The sequence below is a fragment of the Stylophora pistillata genome, chromosome 1 (genome assembly GCF_964205215.1).
Source record: "Stylophora pistillata chromosome 1, jaStyPist1.2, whole genome shotgun sequence".
In the NCBI taxonomy this organism is placed as follows: Eukaryota; Metazoa; Cnidaria; class Anthozoa; order Scleractinia; family Pocilloporidae; genus Stylophora; species Stylophora pistillata.
Window position 1 is genome coordinate 36,820,116 of NC_142519.1, and position 18,190 is coordinate 36,838,305.

At 37.8% G+C, this 18,190-nt stretch overlaps 1 protein-coding gene and 1 long non-coding RNA gene across 2 annotated transcripts in view; both read left to right on the forward strand.

Annotated features, from left to right (window-relative positions):
* LOC148742291 (uncharacterized) overlaps positions 1-18,190 on the forward strand; it is a 356,385-nt gene that overhangs the window by 138,283 nt on the left and 199,912 nt on the right. The window lies entirely within an intron of this gene.
* LOC148742296 (uncharacterized) overlaps positions 7,015-18,190 on the forward strand; it is a 59,766-nt gene continuing 48,590 nt past the window's right edge. Inside the window, exon 1 of the long non-coding RNA XR_015999394.1 lies at positions 7,015-7,063. This is a non-coding gene — a long non-coding RNA (uncharacterized LOC148742296). The remainder of the gene's footprint in view (positions 7,064-18,190) is intronic.

Sequence of the window (18,190 nt, forward strand, 5' to 3'; positions counted from 1 at the left end):
GAGCTAACCGAGAGGCGTAACGGTGTTCAATTTGCCATTTCAACTTTGTTGATATATTCAAACTAAGAGCTTGCTCTGAGAACTTTTCTGAAGCGGTAAGTGGAAGACCGCATCAGTCACTGCAGCTGAGTTTTACGGCGCTATAATCCCGAGCAGTTTTCATGTTCCTTTGAATCCAGCTGTCGTCCACTCATAAAACACACACCTCGAGCATTTTGTTCTCTAATTCATCATGTGAAAAAAACTTGTAAGTTTCTATGTATAAGCTTTAATTCGGCCGGATTTCGCTTAGAAGAACTCACTGAACACTAAGACTAAAAACTTCAGGCAAGCGTTAAAATTGAACTGCCGCGCTACAAATATATTTTATTTCTTCTCAAGAAGTGGGAAAAACACTCGACTGCGTCTCGTGTTTGTACCCTCACCTCTTGCCGTGTTGACCGGGGATTCTATGAGTTCTGAAAAGAGCTCCTGATTAACACGCTGCTTTTCTGTAATGATGTACATGACAGAATTTTAAATTTTTGAGATCTTGTGGTTTCTGTTGCTGCAGTAAACGAAGAGTGTTACGAGTAACCCGTTGTGGTAAACGTTGCCAATGGTTACGTTTCCGAATTCTCTCAATTATAAAGCCTGCGAAGGCCGTATTGAAAGTGCGGTTGTCAATTTTTAGGCCCCCTACAGCAGAGAAAATTTTCAGAAGTCCTCCTGAATTATAGGAGAAACCTTTCCATATGCTAACTGTGGAGTTTCACGAATAGTTCATCAGATTTTGTCAGCCTGAAAATCAGCTTCCATACTGAAGAGCATCTAAAATTGCCATTTTTTAAAAGCAGTTTCGGTAATGGTTATAGAAACTGCAGAAAAAAAACTTCACTATAAATTCGTTCACTTAACCCTCTTGTACAAAATGCATATCCTGGCAAATAGCTAAGGCAACTAGTTTTTTTTATTAAAAGTGAAAAACGTAGGCGCGCGTAGGCGATTTCCAGCCATTTTCTCTCTCGTTTCGCTCTCTTTACTTGGAGGACCCTTAAAACTATCACTTGCATTGCTGAATATTCCTTTTTATGTCATAGGCATAAGTGAAACCAGGGAAAACTTTAAAACAGGTTTCAAAATGGATGTTGATCTGGATGGTTTCACACTTCATTCCTAAGTCTCCAGATCTGCTGCTGGTGGTGTGGCAATTTATTGCCCTGAGTATAACTGTCTTTGAATCCTGTGAGGTTTGAGGAACATTTTGAGTCAATTTTATATCTGTTATCAAGAGGAAATAAGATTATGTTCCTTATGAGAGACTTTAATATTGACCTATTAAACTGGAAAGCCATCTGGAATCCAATGATTTCCAACAACCAACACGCATTACTGAAAGATCTGAGTGCTACTAGTGGTAACCTAGTCCTAAATAGGCTAAGAGTCTTATCATCTTTCCAAATTTTTTATTGTAGATAATGTTAAGTTAAATTATAAAACTCTAAACTTTTACAAAAATGATTACTGTAAGTTTGATGAAGGAAGTTTTACTAGGGATCTCTCACTATTTGACTGGGTTAACATCTTAAATAGTAATTTAGATGACTAAATTTGACGTTTGTTATGATCAAATCTTCCAGATTATTACTTGTCATGCACCATACAGGAAGCTCTCTAAGCATGAATAAAGCTATCTACTAAACCATGGATTACATAAGACATACTTGCTAAGATAACATACAGAGATAAGCTCTATTCCCAGGTCATGAAGGTAAGCAACCAGATCCAAATGTGATATCTCCTCATAAGAAATTCAGGAATAGTGTTGTTAGAAGATATCAAAGCCAGCAAGTCTAATAACTTAAAGAATTAGTTTCTGTGTAGTCAGAAAAAGATTTTAAAAATCTGGTAAGGAATTGGATCAATCATAAACATTAGCAAAGTTGTAGCCAACTATATCCCTACCCTTTTAGAAAGTGGCAGCAGATCTATTGACAATCCTTGTGCTATTGCCAACAACCTTAACAATTTTTTTGTTAACCCTATCCCGGGTAGAAACACTGATAATGATATTCCACAGGGGGAGTTGCTCTCCTACCTCTTTTCTAAATGGCAATTTTCCTGAATCAATGTTCCTTTCCCCTATCACTTCATTTGAAGGTGAGTCTTACATATCTCAAATGGACAATGATAAGTCTATTGGCCTTTACAGTTTTCCAGTCAGATTGCTAAAAATTCCTAAAACCAATAATTTATTTCTCCACCTCTTTCATCCCTAACTAATGATTCTTTTCTCTGTGGCATTTTTCCTAATAAACTTGAATTGGCAAGAGTTCCTCCAGTTTTAAAGAAAGGCTCTGGACAAGGCAAAGATAATTGTAGGCCAATATCAGTGCTACCTGTTTTAAGCAAAATATACGAAAAAGCTATGTATAAGAGCCTCTATGGTTATCTGGAATGCCATAATACTCTCTACTCACTTCAGTTTGGCTTTAGACAGTAGTGTTCAACTAATCCCACACTTTTAGGTATCACTGAATCTATTCGTTACTCAATTGACCACAATGAGTTTGGCTGTGGTATTTTCATTGTTTCAAAAATTTTGATAAGGTAAATCATTTAATTCATTCTTTGAGTAAAGTCTGACATGGAAGAATCATATTGATGAGCTCTACCTAAAACTGTAATAAACTGTAGGAATCTTCTCAAGATTGAGGTGCTATGTTGGCACTGATATACTTCATGTGCTTTATTATTTGTTAATCTATCCCTTTCTCACTTATGGTATCCTAGTTTGGGGTTTAACCTATCCCACTTATTTAAAGCCAGTGATTACTTTACAAAAAACAACTAAGAAGGTCCTCAGGGACAGCACCTGTGTGGTCGTTGTCGTTGTGCTTGCGTACTGAAGATGATGTGCTCTTATGGCTATCCACGCGGGCATATAAATGAATATAACTTAATTCTTGGAAATTGTACATTAATGACTGTTTCGGTTTCGGAGACTAGCTAAGGGCTGAGTTCATTTGAAAAGATTAGAGAACACGACGTTTCTTTTAATGTCCCAGAGACATATGCCACTACTCGCTGAGGGGATGATATACACCCAGTCTGAGCGATTCTCTCATATGCTAGGCAAAGAAAACATTATACTTATGAGGAGCGAAAAGATGGTGTTTTTCTCATGAAATAAGTATGTGACCCTGAACTGACTAGCAGTAAAAATAGTGAGCTCTGAAAGACCTTAATTGGAGCTATTTGACGGTCACTGATAGGCCCAGATAGATTATACCGGCATAATTTTGGGTATAATGCTATAGTCAGAGGGTCGAGTACAATTCCGACATAATCACCAAAAGTTTTGAGCGTATTCGTAAATGCGTCAAACTGCGTTGCAAAAATTCAGAGAAGTCTTGAGCTGTTTGTAAATGTAGAACTTCTATCAGATAATCTTGTCCTAACAAGTTGCATGGCGAGTCCCACTTGATTTCAATAAAAAAAATCTTCCGTCAAACCCAATCAACCAATTCTATTTGGCGTATTTCCTCGAATGAGCGCCCTGGCTTTCCTTCAAAATCTCGGCTGAAAAAAGGGGAGCTTATTTAAATGAGAGTGTTTTATAAGAGTGGCGACCTATTAAGAAACTACTAGCATGTACTGACTCAGCTGTAGTTGAAGCTTAAAAAGTTATACAGTAGATAAGGTGGCGATGGAAACAGGTCTTTTTTATATTTAAGAAAGCAAGGGAGGAGGGGGGAGGGAGAGGCGGGGTAAGTTGCAAGCTGTATCTAACAGTACATTTCAAACTTTCTCATGTGAGGATTCCTTTTTAACTGAATAAGTAAAAGTGAACCGAGACTTTTTGCTATCTTATCGTAAGATTTCAGATGATTTTTAGCCCTTAGGAGCAGTTTTTCTGAAAGCTCAGTCACGACATAAAAATATTGTCAAGATTGCTCACTTAAGGTTGCGCTTTAAACAAAATTAAAGAGTAGATTTAAAAGAGGACAAAAGCAAAAAGTAAACGAAAGCGAAAAAAAAAAAAAAAGAAAAAGAGAACACTGCGTGAAAGCCCTGTGAGGTATCCTCTCTCTTCCTCAGCATGCAGTCGCATTAAGGGTACTGCGGTTTGCTTATTTCAACCTTTTTCAGTTTGTTTATTAGTTGCCCTCTATGTTGCGGAGGGAATCAAATAGGTTTTGGGCGCGTTAATCACCATGTAAATTGGTTAAATTGGTCTAGTTCACGTGGTCACACAAAGCTTTGTTCTATTAAATATAGCGTAATAGTTAATTGATATCATTTAATCCTACGTGTCAGCTTAATGTGCACTCTATTGTTATATCTATTGGTTTTCGTCATCACGAGCCGGCCTTGGTCTTTCTACTAGTACTTTTTTACCCTTCTCTGAAAGCTGTTTCACTGTGTTATGACTAGAGGTGACATTATTTTAAAACTCTTTCATTATATCAACATTTCTATAAGTTACCACAGCAACTCCATACTCTCTAAAGGTGACATTTTGTTTCCAAACTTGATTTTGAACGATTCCTTGGAGAGGTAAAAGGCAGCCCACCTCTCATAATGTTGTAGTCCTTTAGCAGTCAATAAAGAGAGGGGTCAGAAGGTTTTTCTTTAACTTTCTAAATCGTGTCTACCTCAACACAAATTTTTTGTCAAGCTACTCACTGATTCTATATGCATCACCCAGGAAAAATTGTGGAAACTGTTGGAAGCGATACGCATGTACAGAGTCGAGAGAACCTCTCTTGACAAGATACATAGATCTGCATTTTGAACGGAATGGCATACACACCTCTGAAGTTCTTTTCAAAGCACATTATTGTGATACTGTGCGTTATTTCATGTTGATGTCTATTCTAAACTTATTCCCTTATAGCCAGTTAACCAATTCACAACCTGCTAATGATGTACACTGTTAAAGTACCGCCTACCACACTTTTCATTTACGACTCATTTATCATTGTTGGCGTTGTATCAGTATTTCTGCTTGGAATTCTCATCCGTCGTATTTTAATTACTTGTGAGCGTTTGTAAACAGTTTGAAATTGTAGGGAGAAGTCACCCATCAATCATTCAGGGAGTAACCGAGTTAACAATGCATATGAATAACTGCAAAGTAATGTACTACAACGGGCTTGTCATCTTATCGTCCCCGCAAAAACCTCTAAAAGATGATGTGTTTCCCGATAATTTTCAATGAAATAAGCCATTTAACATTTTCAGAGTATGCGTGCGGGCGAAAATTGTAATGCCAAGAATGACTTTAAATTAAGTATACTTGGAACCATTTGGAGGTTAACTTTCTTGCTCAAAGATCCAAAGAGTCCTCGAGATCCAGAACTGTTTGTGACAAGCAGTATAATAATGAGATCTGAAATACCTGAATTGAAACCGTTTGAAGGTCACCGATAGGCTTAGATAAATTTTACCGGCATAATTTTGGGAATAATGATCAACATACTTCCGGCATAAATACTAACATTGTTGATCGTAAATGTGTCAAGGCGTTTATATTACTTTTAAAAAGACTTTTTTGGTGTCCTTTTCAGCACATACGTTTCAAACGCCGTTTCTCAATACTACTCTTCTCACACTTTTTAGACTAGGTTACCTTATTAAAAGCTTGGCTACTGCCTCACATACTCAGTAAGACATAAATACGTGTAGCCTAAGAATTTGGTCTAATAAAATGATCATTTTTTGTGCGAAGTTGCAGTAAGCCGCTTTGAACCCCCTGTTATTATTACCTGTTTGTGGCTTAAGGCATAATGCTACATTTTGAGGGGTCACGTTGAAAAGTACAATGCTCAAAGTTTCGAATATGATATATCTGGTCCCAATCACTGATTAGCTGCTTATTTATGGTTGACGTTAAAATCGCTCTTCTTTGAAGGGTTTAGTTTTCTGACGTTTAACCGCTGACGTAAACACCATTTTGACACTCTATTGCGGGACTGCTAAATATGCCGTGTTTCTTTGCATGTGATCAGGGAGCCTTCGTGAACCACTGTGACTCAAGTTATTGCTGTGGAACGAGTCGTATTTCCAAGTTACTTTGGAGGCTCTTTTTTTCATGCTAAACATTGCTGTATTTTCGTACTGGCTATCATTGGGCAGAATGCCCATTGTCAAGACGCATCAGTTTGAGCGCAATTTCGACTAAACGTCTTCAAACTGAAGTGGATAAAACTTGCCTTTGGCCAATTTTCAAAATTAAAACAGATTCTTTTGGAGGAAAGATTCATCATTTTGTCATTTGCCGTGCGTTGATTTTTCAAGGGTAGTAAGGTTTTTCAGAAAATCGCTCTTGAAAATGACTTTCACACTAAAAATGCTCGAATTTAGTGAATTTTCAAGAGCGAGATGACAATACTTCTACTTTAAAGAAATCGTTTATTTTAGATGTAAAATTGTAGATACGTTTGTAATCTCAAAAAAGCCGTGCGCTTATTGGGAAGGAAACAATTCTAAAACTTACAAGAGTGAGTTTTACGAGATCTTGTGGGCTGATTTTGACCTATTCTTCTCCAATTTAGGACACTTCACGCTCAAATTTGCCGCTTTTTCGTTAATGAATAATTATTCATGTCCACGCATTCTGTCCGATGATAAACTTTGTTTCAAGATGACGAAAATTTAACTCCTATAGCCTGTCCAGGTGTCCATGGCATGATGTGGTATTTGTGATGATATAAACATTAAGTACTAGGCAAGCAGTTAGTTCAATTTGTTTCAATCCTACCGCAGTTTTCTTTTAAGAATTTGGAAAGCGTTAACTACAGAGATTATCTTTTTTTTGGCTAAGATCGTTTTCTAGGAAAACCGAAAGCTGACTTGTCCTCATGCTGCCCTAATTTGAGATTTCGTCTGAAAAAAAGGGCGCTTATTGGAATGAGGGCGCTTAATAGAGGTGGGAGGTGGGGCAAGTTCAAAGCTGTATCTTACTGCGCATTTCTAACTTTCTAATGTAATGAATTCTTTTTGACAGGGACTTATCCCATAATCAATTAAAGGACTTACCCCCAGGAGTTTTCATCACTGTTCAGTATCTCGAGAAGCTGTAAGTACCAACCAACATAAATCTAAAGTCACTACTGTAACATCCAGACAAGTGAGGCGAGGGCTCATAACTGTCTTGTGTAGAGATCCACGACCTGGAAATAAAAAATATACAATCGGTGGAGAAAAGAAATCCACAGTGAGCAGTAAAAGACCATCTCATTCATCATCCATTCCCTCCCCCCCCCCCCTCATCCGCACATCTTTTTGCAAAAACCATCATCCGCCGAACGAGGACTAGAATTTGGCTTCAAAATCAAAACTCTACCTTGTCCAACTTATCTCAGGATATCAGTGGTTTTTCGCTCCAAAGAGCAGTCCTTACCAGAGCTCAGTTTTGACATCATAATCTTGTCAAAACTGCTCACTCAAGGTTAAGGTTTTTAGAAAATTAACGGAGTGGATTTTAAAAAAAGGACAGTGCGTGAGAAAATATAGGTCAAACTGACCTTGTACAATATTTTCACCTCCTCAGCATGCAGTTACATTAAGAGTACTGCGGTTTGGTCAATCTTATTTTTAATTTTATTTGTGTATCAGTTCCCTTCTATGTTGTGGGGAGATTAAATAGGTTTCGGGCGCATTAATCACGACGTGGATATGTTTAATTCGTTCAAATAACTTGGTCACAGAGGTTTATGTTTTACTACATATAATCGTTAATTAAAATCCTTTAATCCTGCGCGTCAGCTCAATGTGCACTCTACTGTTATGTCTATCGGTTTCTGTCATCCCGATCCGTCCTTGGTCTTTCTACTAGACTTACCGCACCTCTATGAAAGTTGTTTCACTATTTTATGACTGGATGTGAAATTATTTTAAACCTCTTTCATCATATCAACATTTCTTAAGTTACCTTAGAAAAGCAATATATCTGAGAACTCAGTCAGTGAGTACAATATAATGTTGGCTTCAAATGTGCAGCATCATAAGCTCATTCGACCATCATTTAGGTAATCATTGTCAAACTCGCCGGCTCCGATCTGTATACTGAGAAAGAGAACTTTTTTCAATATATTGATTTAATTCATTCCTGATCTTTCAACAAGAGGTCTGTGAAGAGGTCTTGTCACATAATTGATTTCTACTCAATCTGCCCATTTGTTGACTGCTCATTTACAATTTCATAGAATTTTCACTTTTTAAAGATAAAATTTTGTTCGGAACCTCATTTCCGACGGTTTCATGGAGAGGTATAAGACAGGCCACCCCCATTATGTTGAAGTCCTTTGGCAGATAAAAAAAGAGAGGGGTCAAAAGCATCTCCCTTAACTTTTTCGTGTCTACCTCAACACCAATCTTTTGAAACTGCTCACTGACTCCATGTACGTCACTTTGGAAAAATTGTGGAAACTGTTGGGAGCCACACGCATGTACAAAGTAAAGAGAAGCTCTCTTGACAGGATACATATATCGGTAGTTTTGTCCAACTTCAATACAGATTCTCTCGGGAACCAATTGAAATATCGGAAAAGGCTAACATTATTTTTCAGCCTTTCATCAGCTGAGTGATACAGTTTAGTTTGTTTGGATGCCCGAGGTAACGCGAAAGCTGGTAATTCAATTAAACAAACACGGTCAGTTTTGTCTTTAAGGAGGCTCGAAAGGGTTTTTTTGACCACGCGGAGAATGGATTCCAAGATACACGCAAGCAAATTACTCGCTTCTACTACAGTTAAATAGAGGGTCAACTTGATGGGGAGTTAAGTTAAAATCGATCATAAAATCATTACGGAGAAAAATAACCCAAAGGGCAAAAAATTACTTAAGAACATTAACGGTAATATACGATCAACTTCGATGATTTACAGCGTAAGAGTAATTTTCTTCCGATACATCGCTGATCTATCTTCCCAAAATATCTCTACAGCGATACGACAAAGAGCGCACATCTTAACCATTCTTGCCAAAGTGGCGGCAATGAAATATTTCACGGAGGAGGGAGTGGCTTTTGAAGTGGACTATGATCTCTAATACACTTTCGACTGACTCATTTCTGTAGCTATTTAAAACAGTCGTCGATGATGAATGAGGGTGAGGCTGAGGGAGGCGGGTGGGGGGGGGGGGGGGGGGGTTTATCACGATCCGGTAGGTTCATATCCATCACAGTGACACAAAAACAGTAAAAGTCTAAATTTCCAAAAATCTTGAATTATCCGTCTAAATAATACTTCTACCAAAGAGTTTTATTTTGTCTAGTTGTATTGCAATTCCCAATTCATATTCAATGAAATAACCTTCGCTCAAACCTACTCGACCAATGTTCTTGGTCGCAGATGAGAAAGGAAATGAAATTTAACTAATCGATAAAAAGAGATATCGTATTTCTTTTTTTATGGGTAAAAAGCATATCAAAAAAAATTGATCTTTACGGAGTTTTGCAGTTTGTAGAGCCAAGTTTTATAGATTGAACGTAGAAGTGCCACACGCGATCACTTATTTTAGCCATACACTGGATATGACTATCACTAGAAATGATAACCACACCGTCTGTTCGGTATACGTCGACCGTGATGTAGGGATCTCAGAGAGTACATAACAAAGAGCGCGAAGCTTAAGCGGAACATCAGTTGAACTCCATAGACTGAAGCTTGTTGGAAACACTTGCAATGCAGCAAGAAGCTACGACGGCTTTCTTGATTTTATTGACAATATTTAGATTGGAACGAATACCAAATAATTGCTTCAGGTTTAAGTTAAATGGAACCTCAAATCGACGACCTTATGAATTTCAAAAGGTACTTTACTTGACAGTCCGATTTTTAAAGGGGAAAAAAGGTAAATTGGTTCAGTTGTGTTGGAGTGATCTCTAGTTATTCAAGTCTAGTGACATTCACTGAAATTTTCATTTATAAAAGATAAAAGTAAGCATAGAAAAAATATGGTCACGATTATTATTTTAGGGTAGTTGGTACGAATAGTGAGACGTGAAATAGTTCGAAAGTCTCCAGCAGAGTGTTGATGGTTTTTCTCGAACTTTTGTCTGGGATCTCTATTTGCTTATTCCGTTGACACTTGTATTACACCACACAGAAGAACTGAATTTGTCAATTTCCCAAGACATTGAGAAATAAAAGTTTCCATGAGGCGATTAAAAAGAGAAGTAACTCTGTTGCAAGTCTAAGGGAGAAATCGAGGACAGAAGATTTTGATGAAGCGAAGAAGTCGGACCTTACTCTTGATTTTCGTAGAGCAGTTTTGGACTTCCTTTCAACCAATTGTTTTCCCCGGTAAGGTCGCGAGATGACCTTTTCTGTGAATTTACAGGCCCTTAGGCTGGTTTTTTCCTTGGTGGGTTCTTTTTCGCTTAAAAAGGACCTTTAATGTTAAACTTAACGTGGTTGCGAAAAATTTTCCAGTTGACGGCGACGGGGGTGTAGCCGAGCATAACAGTCTACTACAGTGTCCAAGTCCCCAGGGGTAGTGTAGTAAATGTGCAAAAGCGCAAGATGGGACAGGCGATCTTTTCCCATCGATGCACGCATGTAGTTATTGAGTCGTCGCAACGTGCTTGCGCTTTGTTCGCATTCGCACGATGTGACTGGAATTGTGTAGACAATTTGGAGAAGAATGCTAATATTTGGAAAGAGAGCAGCATCACAGTCTTTGATTGCCACAGCAGGTGAAGCTGGCCATAATTGGGGTTCCATTGCTAAGTATCGACTTCTCCATCGCGTAAGTTCCATTTCGAGCAACTCAGGGGACGGGAGATCATCAGTGTAAGTGTTAACAGCTGCATTGAGGTTGACATTTCTTGAACAGAGAACACTTGGAACGAGGCTAAGCAGTGATATGGCAACTTTTGCCGAAGGCTAAGACTGCTCTTCGATTCAAATGATAATGTGATCAAGTAAAGGAATTGCCACGTTTCTTTGGTGATTCAAAGGCTTCTTATTATAAAATCATCGTCTATTCTTTCCTTCCCACAGTCGTCACATTTGCAGGAATAGTGTCACGTTTTCACAGCTAAGGTTTCAGTAATAATTTTTGTACGTGCGAGATATGTTTTAAGCCGGTCAAATTATTTGTGAGTAGGCCACTAAGTGGACCTTTCCAGGCAGTGGGGGTGGGGGGGTCGTCCGAATCCCCCGAACCCCCTCAGCCTACGGGGCTGATTTAAATAGCATCTTTGTCACGAGACTCGCCAGAGAGTTCAATGTTGCTTTTCATTGGTGGCCGGCATGACCGCATCGACACGCGCTTTTAAAAACGACGTGTGAAAACTGTGTATTTCTTAAAGAGTGTAGATTTTCGTGAGGAGTCGAAGGTCCAGGGTAAAATCTCCAGGGCTCAAAAATGTCTGCCATCTATCTCATTTTATTATTTACTCATTTAATTCATTTTCTTTTTATCATTGCTTATTTTTCCTCTTGCGCAGAGAGGTTTATAAATTTGTGGAGATTCGCATCTAGATCGACCAGAAATAACGAACCTCGAGTTATTTCTGGTGGCCGTTTCAGTTATCAAGAAATACTTTTTGGCGATGACTTTCGACGGCAGAAGTGTTTTAAAAGGAAAGTAAGCTGCGCACAAAAGCGTGTAGGGCTTCTACGAAATCGAATTAATTTTTTCTGTCCAACCTCACTAAAGATCGACTCCCTCGGGAACCAATAAGAATATCGGAAAAGCCTCACATTCTTTTTTAGCCTTTCATCTGCTGAGTGATACAGTTCAGTCCGTTTGGATGTCCGAGGTAACGCGAGGGCTGGTAATTCAGTAAACCAAACACAGTCAGTTTTGTCTTTAAAGGCTTGCACGTGCTTGCCAGAACAAAACCTATCAAAACTTTTGTTATTTTCACAATGTATACGTTATAAGCGCTAGCTTTACATTGATATGTAGTTTTTCAAGATTCTAAGAATAAGTCACGTCATAAGCGCTAGCTTTGCATCGATATGTAGTTTGTCATGGTTTCTTTTAAAGTAGCACGCTTGGGACGATTTAACAATCCAGCGAAAAAACTCAAGTTGATTCTCAGAATAAGTCCGTCTTGACTGTTTCAGTTTTGAAGAGTGGTAAAGGCTGTTTTTCTCATTTTTCCAAAGACATGTGTCAATTGATTTACTTAGGAGATGATATACACCTAGTGTGGGCGATTCTTTCATAGGCTAGACGAAGGAAACTTTCTAAAGAGGGAAAGGATAGTATGTTACCCCGACAGTTCCCAGTGACAATAAGCCATTCAACATTTTCTGATTATGCGTTTAGGCGAATATTATCGGCTGAGAACGGCTTTTTAAAAGTGCATACAATCAGAAGCCTGGAGGCTGACTTCTCGCTACTGGTCTTTGAATCCAAAGATTCCCCTACATGTAAGAGTGTTTATAACGGGCAGTAAAAATGATAAGATCTGAAAAGCCTTCAAATCATTTAAAAGTTACCGGTGAGCTGCGCTTTTGATGTTTGGCGTCAAAATCTTTCTTTGTTGAGAGTTTAATTTGGGAAATGTGAACATGGTTTGTGTCGTAGTTGAATAAAAAGTTTCCTTGATTAGAAATCAAATTCAAATCGGTCATAAAACCATTGGATCCGCCACTGGAGAACATTACTTGAACTCGACAAAGAAACCGATGGAAACACTTGTACTGTTACAAGGAAAAAAAAAAAGGTCAATTCAGATTAGCTGTATGCGAATAATCTCTAGTTATCTCAGTCAAGTGAATTCCTTTCCCATCTTGATCCTTATCTCAGAAAGAATTTAGTTTGGGTGCCGCATGAATATAACCTGACAGTGACATGCACTAAAATGTTAGAGTGGGTTTTAAGGATTAGAGTATGCCATTTTATCAGATATTTAGCGAAAGTCATTTCTTCAATAGCACATTTGGACGGAAGCGATTTCATTAGTGGAGATCCAAACGCCGCAACTCCATTGTCCTTCATAATACGCTGACGCCTGGTTTTTAATTTGTGGCTGATTGACACCCATCCTTACCAAATTATTAGCTAGAGTCTCTTGTTTTCTTAGATCAGCAATCCTGCAAAGAAAGTCTTGCTGATTCTTGGAATTTGTCCCTCACGACTGTTTTGGCTTTAAAGACCAGCTAAGGCCTGAGCTAATTTAAAAAATAAGACAGTACTGTATTCCACGATTTAAAAAATAAGATAGTATCCCAAAATGTAAAAAATAATATTGTATCCCATAGTTTCAAAAAATAAGATAGTATCCCAGAGACACTCGTCACTCTTTAATGGTTGAGGGCATGATTAGCACCCAGTGTGGGTGATTCTCTCACCTGCTTGGCGAAGAAAACATTCCAATTATAAGGATCGAAAAGATGGTGTGTCTCCCAATAATTTTCGATGAAATAATACATTTAACTTTTTCAGAGTATGCGTGCGGGCGAAAATTGCAACACCGAGAATGACTTTAGACTGAGTGTATTGGAAATATTTGGAGGCTAACTTTCCAGTCCTAAGATCCAAAGTGTCCTCGAGATCCAGAACTGTTTGTGACGAGCAGTAAAAATAGTGAGATCTGAAATACCTTACTTGAAACCGTTTGACGGTCACCGATAGGCTTAGATAAATTTTACTGGCATATTTTTGGGAATAATGATCAACACACTTCTGGCATGAATGCTAACATTCTTGAGCGTAATAATATCAAAAGCGTTTCTATTACTTTTACTGAAAAACACGTTTTTGGGGTTCTTTTCAGAAAATACGTTTTAAATGATGTTTCTCAGTACTACTTTTCTCACACTTTTTAGACTAGGTTACCTTATTAAAAGCCTGGCTACTGCCTCACGTATTCAATAACAGATAAATACGTGTAGACTAAGAATTTGGTCGAATAAAATGACAGTTTTTTGTAAGAAGTAACTGCAAGCCGCTTTGAACACCCTTGTTATAATTAGCTATCAGTGGCTTTAGGCATGATGCTACATTTTGAGGGGTGGCGTTGAAAAATATGATGCTCAGAGTTTCAAATATAATATATCTGGCCTTAATCACTGACTGGCTGCTTTTTGGCGTTAAAATCGTTCTTCTTTGAAAGGTTAAGTTTTCTGAGGTTTGACCTCTGACTTGAACCCCATTTCGACTCTCCATGGCGGGACTGCTGAATATGCCTGTTTCGTTGCGTGTGATCAGGGAGCTTTCGTGAATGGCTGCGACTTTTATTTCTGAGGAACGAATCGTATTTCCAAGTTACTTTAGAGGCTCTTTTATTACTATTTCACGCTAGACACTGCTGTATTCTCTTTACTAACTATCATTGAACAGAATGCGCATTGTCAAAATGCACCATTTTTTAGCGCAATTTCGACTAAACATCTTCAAACTGAAATAGATAGAGGTTCTCTTTAGCAAGTTTTCAAAGTTAAATTCTTGTCAAAATTGCTCACCCAAGGCACCCAAGGCTACGGTTTCTAGAAAATTAACGGTGTGGATTAAAAAAAAAACAGTGCGTTAGAAAATATGGGTCAAAAAACCTTGTGTAATATTTTCACTTCCTCAGCATGCAGTTACATTAAGAGTACTGCGGCTTAGTCAATCTTATTGTTAACTTGATTTTTGTATTAGTTTCCTTCCATGTTGTGGGGAAATTAAATAGGTTTCGGGCGCATTAATCATTACGTGGATCGGTTTAATTCGTCTAATTAACTTGGTCAGAAAAGTTTCTCTTTTACTACATACAATCGTTAATCAATATCATTTAATCTTGTGCGTCAGCTCCATGTGCACTCTACTGTTATGTCTGTCGATTTCTGTCATCCCGATCCGTCCTTGGTCTTTCTAATAGAATCATCACCCTTCTATCAAAGTTGTTTCACCATTTTACAACTAGAAGGGAAATAATTTTAAAGCTCTTTCATCATATCAACATTTCTTAAGTTACCTTAGCAAAGCAATAGATTTGAGAACTCAATCACTAAGTACAGTATAATATTGGCTCCAAATGTGCAGCATCATAAGCTCATGATCCTTCGACCATCATTCAGGTAATCATTGTCAAACTCGCTCAGATCTGTATACTAAGAAAAAGAACTTCTTTCAATATATTGATTTAATTAATTCATGATCTTTCAACAAGAGGTCTATCAAGAGGTCTTGTCACATAATTGATTTCTACTCAATTTGCCAATTTGTTGACTGTCCATTTACAATGTCATAAAATTTTCACTTTCTAAAAATAAAATTTTGTTCGGAGCCTCATTTTCGACGGTTTCGTGGAGAGGTATAAGACGGATCACCTCCCATAATGTTGAAGTCCTTTGGCAGACAAAAAAAGAGAGGGGTCGAAAGCATCTCCCTTAACTTTTTCGCGTATACCTCAACACCAATCTTTTGAAACTGTTCACTGATTCTATATACCTCACTTTGGAAAAATTGGGGAAACTGTTGTGGGCCACACGCATGTACAAAGTCAAGAGAAGGTCTCTTGACAGGATACATATATCTGTAGTTTTGTCTGATTTTGATGAAAATGGCCAGAATCAGTTCGTCGAAACATTTACTTTTGTCTAACTTTAATGTAGATTCTCTCGGGAACCAATTGAAATATTGAAAAAGACTCACATCCTTTTTTAGCCTTTTATCAGCTGAGTAATACAGTTTAGTTTGTTTGGATGTCCGCGGTAACGCGAAGGCTGGTAATTATATTAAACAAACACCGTCAGTTTTGTCTTTAAAGGCTTGCACGTGTCAACCAAAACAAGACCTCTCAAAACTTAGCCAGTTAACATTTTCTGATTACGCTTTTAGTTGAATATTGTAATACCGAGAATGAATTTTTAAAAAGTGAATATGATCGGAAACATGGAGACTGGCTTTTCAGTCTTTAGATCCACAGATTCTTCGAGATGCGATCGTGAGATTTCAGACCGTTACGCAATACTGTTAAAAATTTCCTTAAAACTCTTTTATTAAAATCTTTTATTAAAGATTTTAAGTTGACCTTATTCAGTAACGTATTATACGAGGATTCATAATCTTGTAAAAGAAACCTTAAAATCCGCTTGTTTTAGGCCTCTTTACCAGAATTGCGGGTGCCGCAAAAGTGCAACACAGAGGGGCAGTAATAAGAATGTGGCAGGATGAAGGCCTCATACAGCTTTAATAGAGTGTCTCTGGCGATGAGTTTTCGAAATCTTTGCATAACTTTAAATTGAATGTTGATCTTTTCACATAGAGTGGATACATGTTTGTCGAAAGAGAGCCTGTTATCAATACTCATACCAAAAATGTCTAGAGAGTTTTTAGTTGGGAAAGAGAAATTGTGATCAGTTTTTCCCAAAATAAGCGCTTGGTGTTTAGTTACGTTAACTTTCATAGCGTTATTTTTGTACCATTGACTTGCCTTAGCTACCTCACTACAAATACATTTTCCCAATATAACTGGATCAGTGTTTGAGTAGTACACTTGGTGGTCCTCAGCATATACATTCAGCTTGGCTTGCGTAACATGATAAAACAGATCGTTAATGAAGACATTAAAGAGCTTTAGTCCAAGGGCACTCCCCTGAGGAACACCTTGTTGAAGTCCTAAATGTAATAACATTCCTAAATGTAATAAAGTCCTAAATGTAATAACACTTGGTCCGAAATGTAATGAAGTCCTAAGTGTAATAACATATGGTCCTAAATCTAATAAGCCTCCAATGCATTAGTTTAATTGTGCTTGTGCATCCACATTGAGCTGTTAAAGTGACAACTGTTGCACCAGAGAATCCTCTAACCAAAATTCATGGCATATTGTGGGCTCTCTCGCTGATTTTAAGCAGTGTCTTTTTTTTTTTTTTGGCTTGAGATGTACACCGAGAAGCATTGGCTACAAACCTTCATACGTACTGATGTGTATGCTTTTGGCATCAAATTGACAGATCCTAAAACAATAGAACCCTGACCAATCCGGCAATCTTAACCGAACAGGTTTCGGGAAGTAATTTTTCACGGAAAAAGTGCGTTTTCTCTTTAGTAATAACGGATAACGGAAAATAGTATCTTTGTCTCACGCATCGCGACTGGCATATAATTCACAGTTCACGCCTTTAACATTTTACAATCACGAATCACGGCAATTAAAAACAGCCAATCACGTTTCCTTGAAAACCCCCACATTTACATTTAGACATGGAGACGTGACGGACGAGACGAAACTATTTGTTATGTCTGACCATTTACCAATGCAGATTTAAAAGACATGAAAACTGAAAACTCTTAACCTTGGGATCCTAAAAAAATTTATGAGAAGACAAATCCGAATTTGCGGAAGCATTGTAGCAGTTGTAAACGAACGATGTAGTTAATTTAATATTACCACTAGTGCTGTTTACCCATTCAGACTACGAACAGCCTAGGACGTGTGAAAGAACTGAAGCGGAAACTGTTTCCAAACAGAATTTACATAAATTTCAACATTGCCTATGTTCAGGGATACAACCCGTTAATCGACAGCATATAAAGGCGTATTCTTTGCATTTTCTTCTCAACACATTGGACACTTTATTTTTATTTCTCGTTAGCGTTTTCTAAAATATACCACAAGCTGTGGTGGACATTATGTTGGAAGAAATCGAGAGTGGTGACGCAGAAATATTGGCAGCTGAAGGCTTTTGAAAAGTCTCGCAGTATATGTACTTTCCTTAGTCTTAAAACTCATTAATTAAATGTTCTTAAATGTAACCTTTTGACTGAACTTTAAGTTAGACTTTGAGAGATATTTCTTAGGCTGTGCGAAAAGGTTGGAAAATATTTTTTTTTTCCGCGATGAGCCATCGTCTTGGTATTTGGTGAAGGTATTTGCTTCCTCTTTTCTGTTGTGACAGTGTTTAAAAAAAGTACTAACAAGGGACCTCGATCAGAAAACGACATTATGTAGCGATCTTTCTTGTTCTGTCAAGAAAGATGCATCTAAATGGTGGTTAGTCTTGTTACATATCTACCTTGAAATTCAAGTTTCTTGGCGGCGCACAATGAGACTGATTAGCGTAATGATTTATACATCGGAAATGCGTCAGTACATCACGATATTCATCCTGAAACTTGTTGTCAGTGTTAGGAAGACGACTGAGGTTGCTCTCCGACCGAGTCCTTTATTGTTTTTGAGAAAGAGTAAATGTAGCGTGATGTGCCTTAAGAAGGGAAATTTCCCTTTTGAATTTAGACAATTCATCCTAGTGGT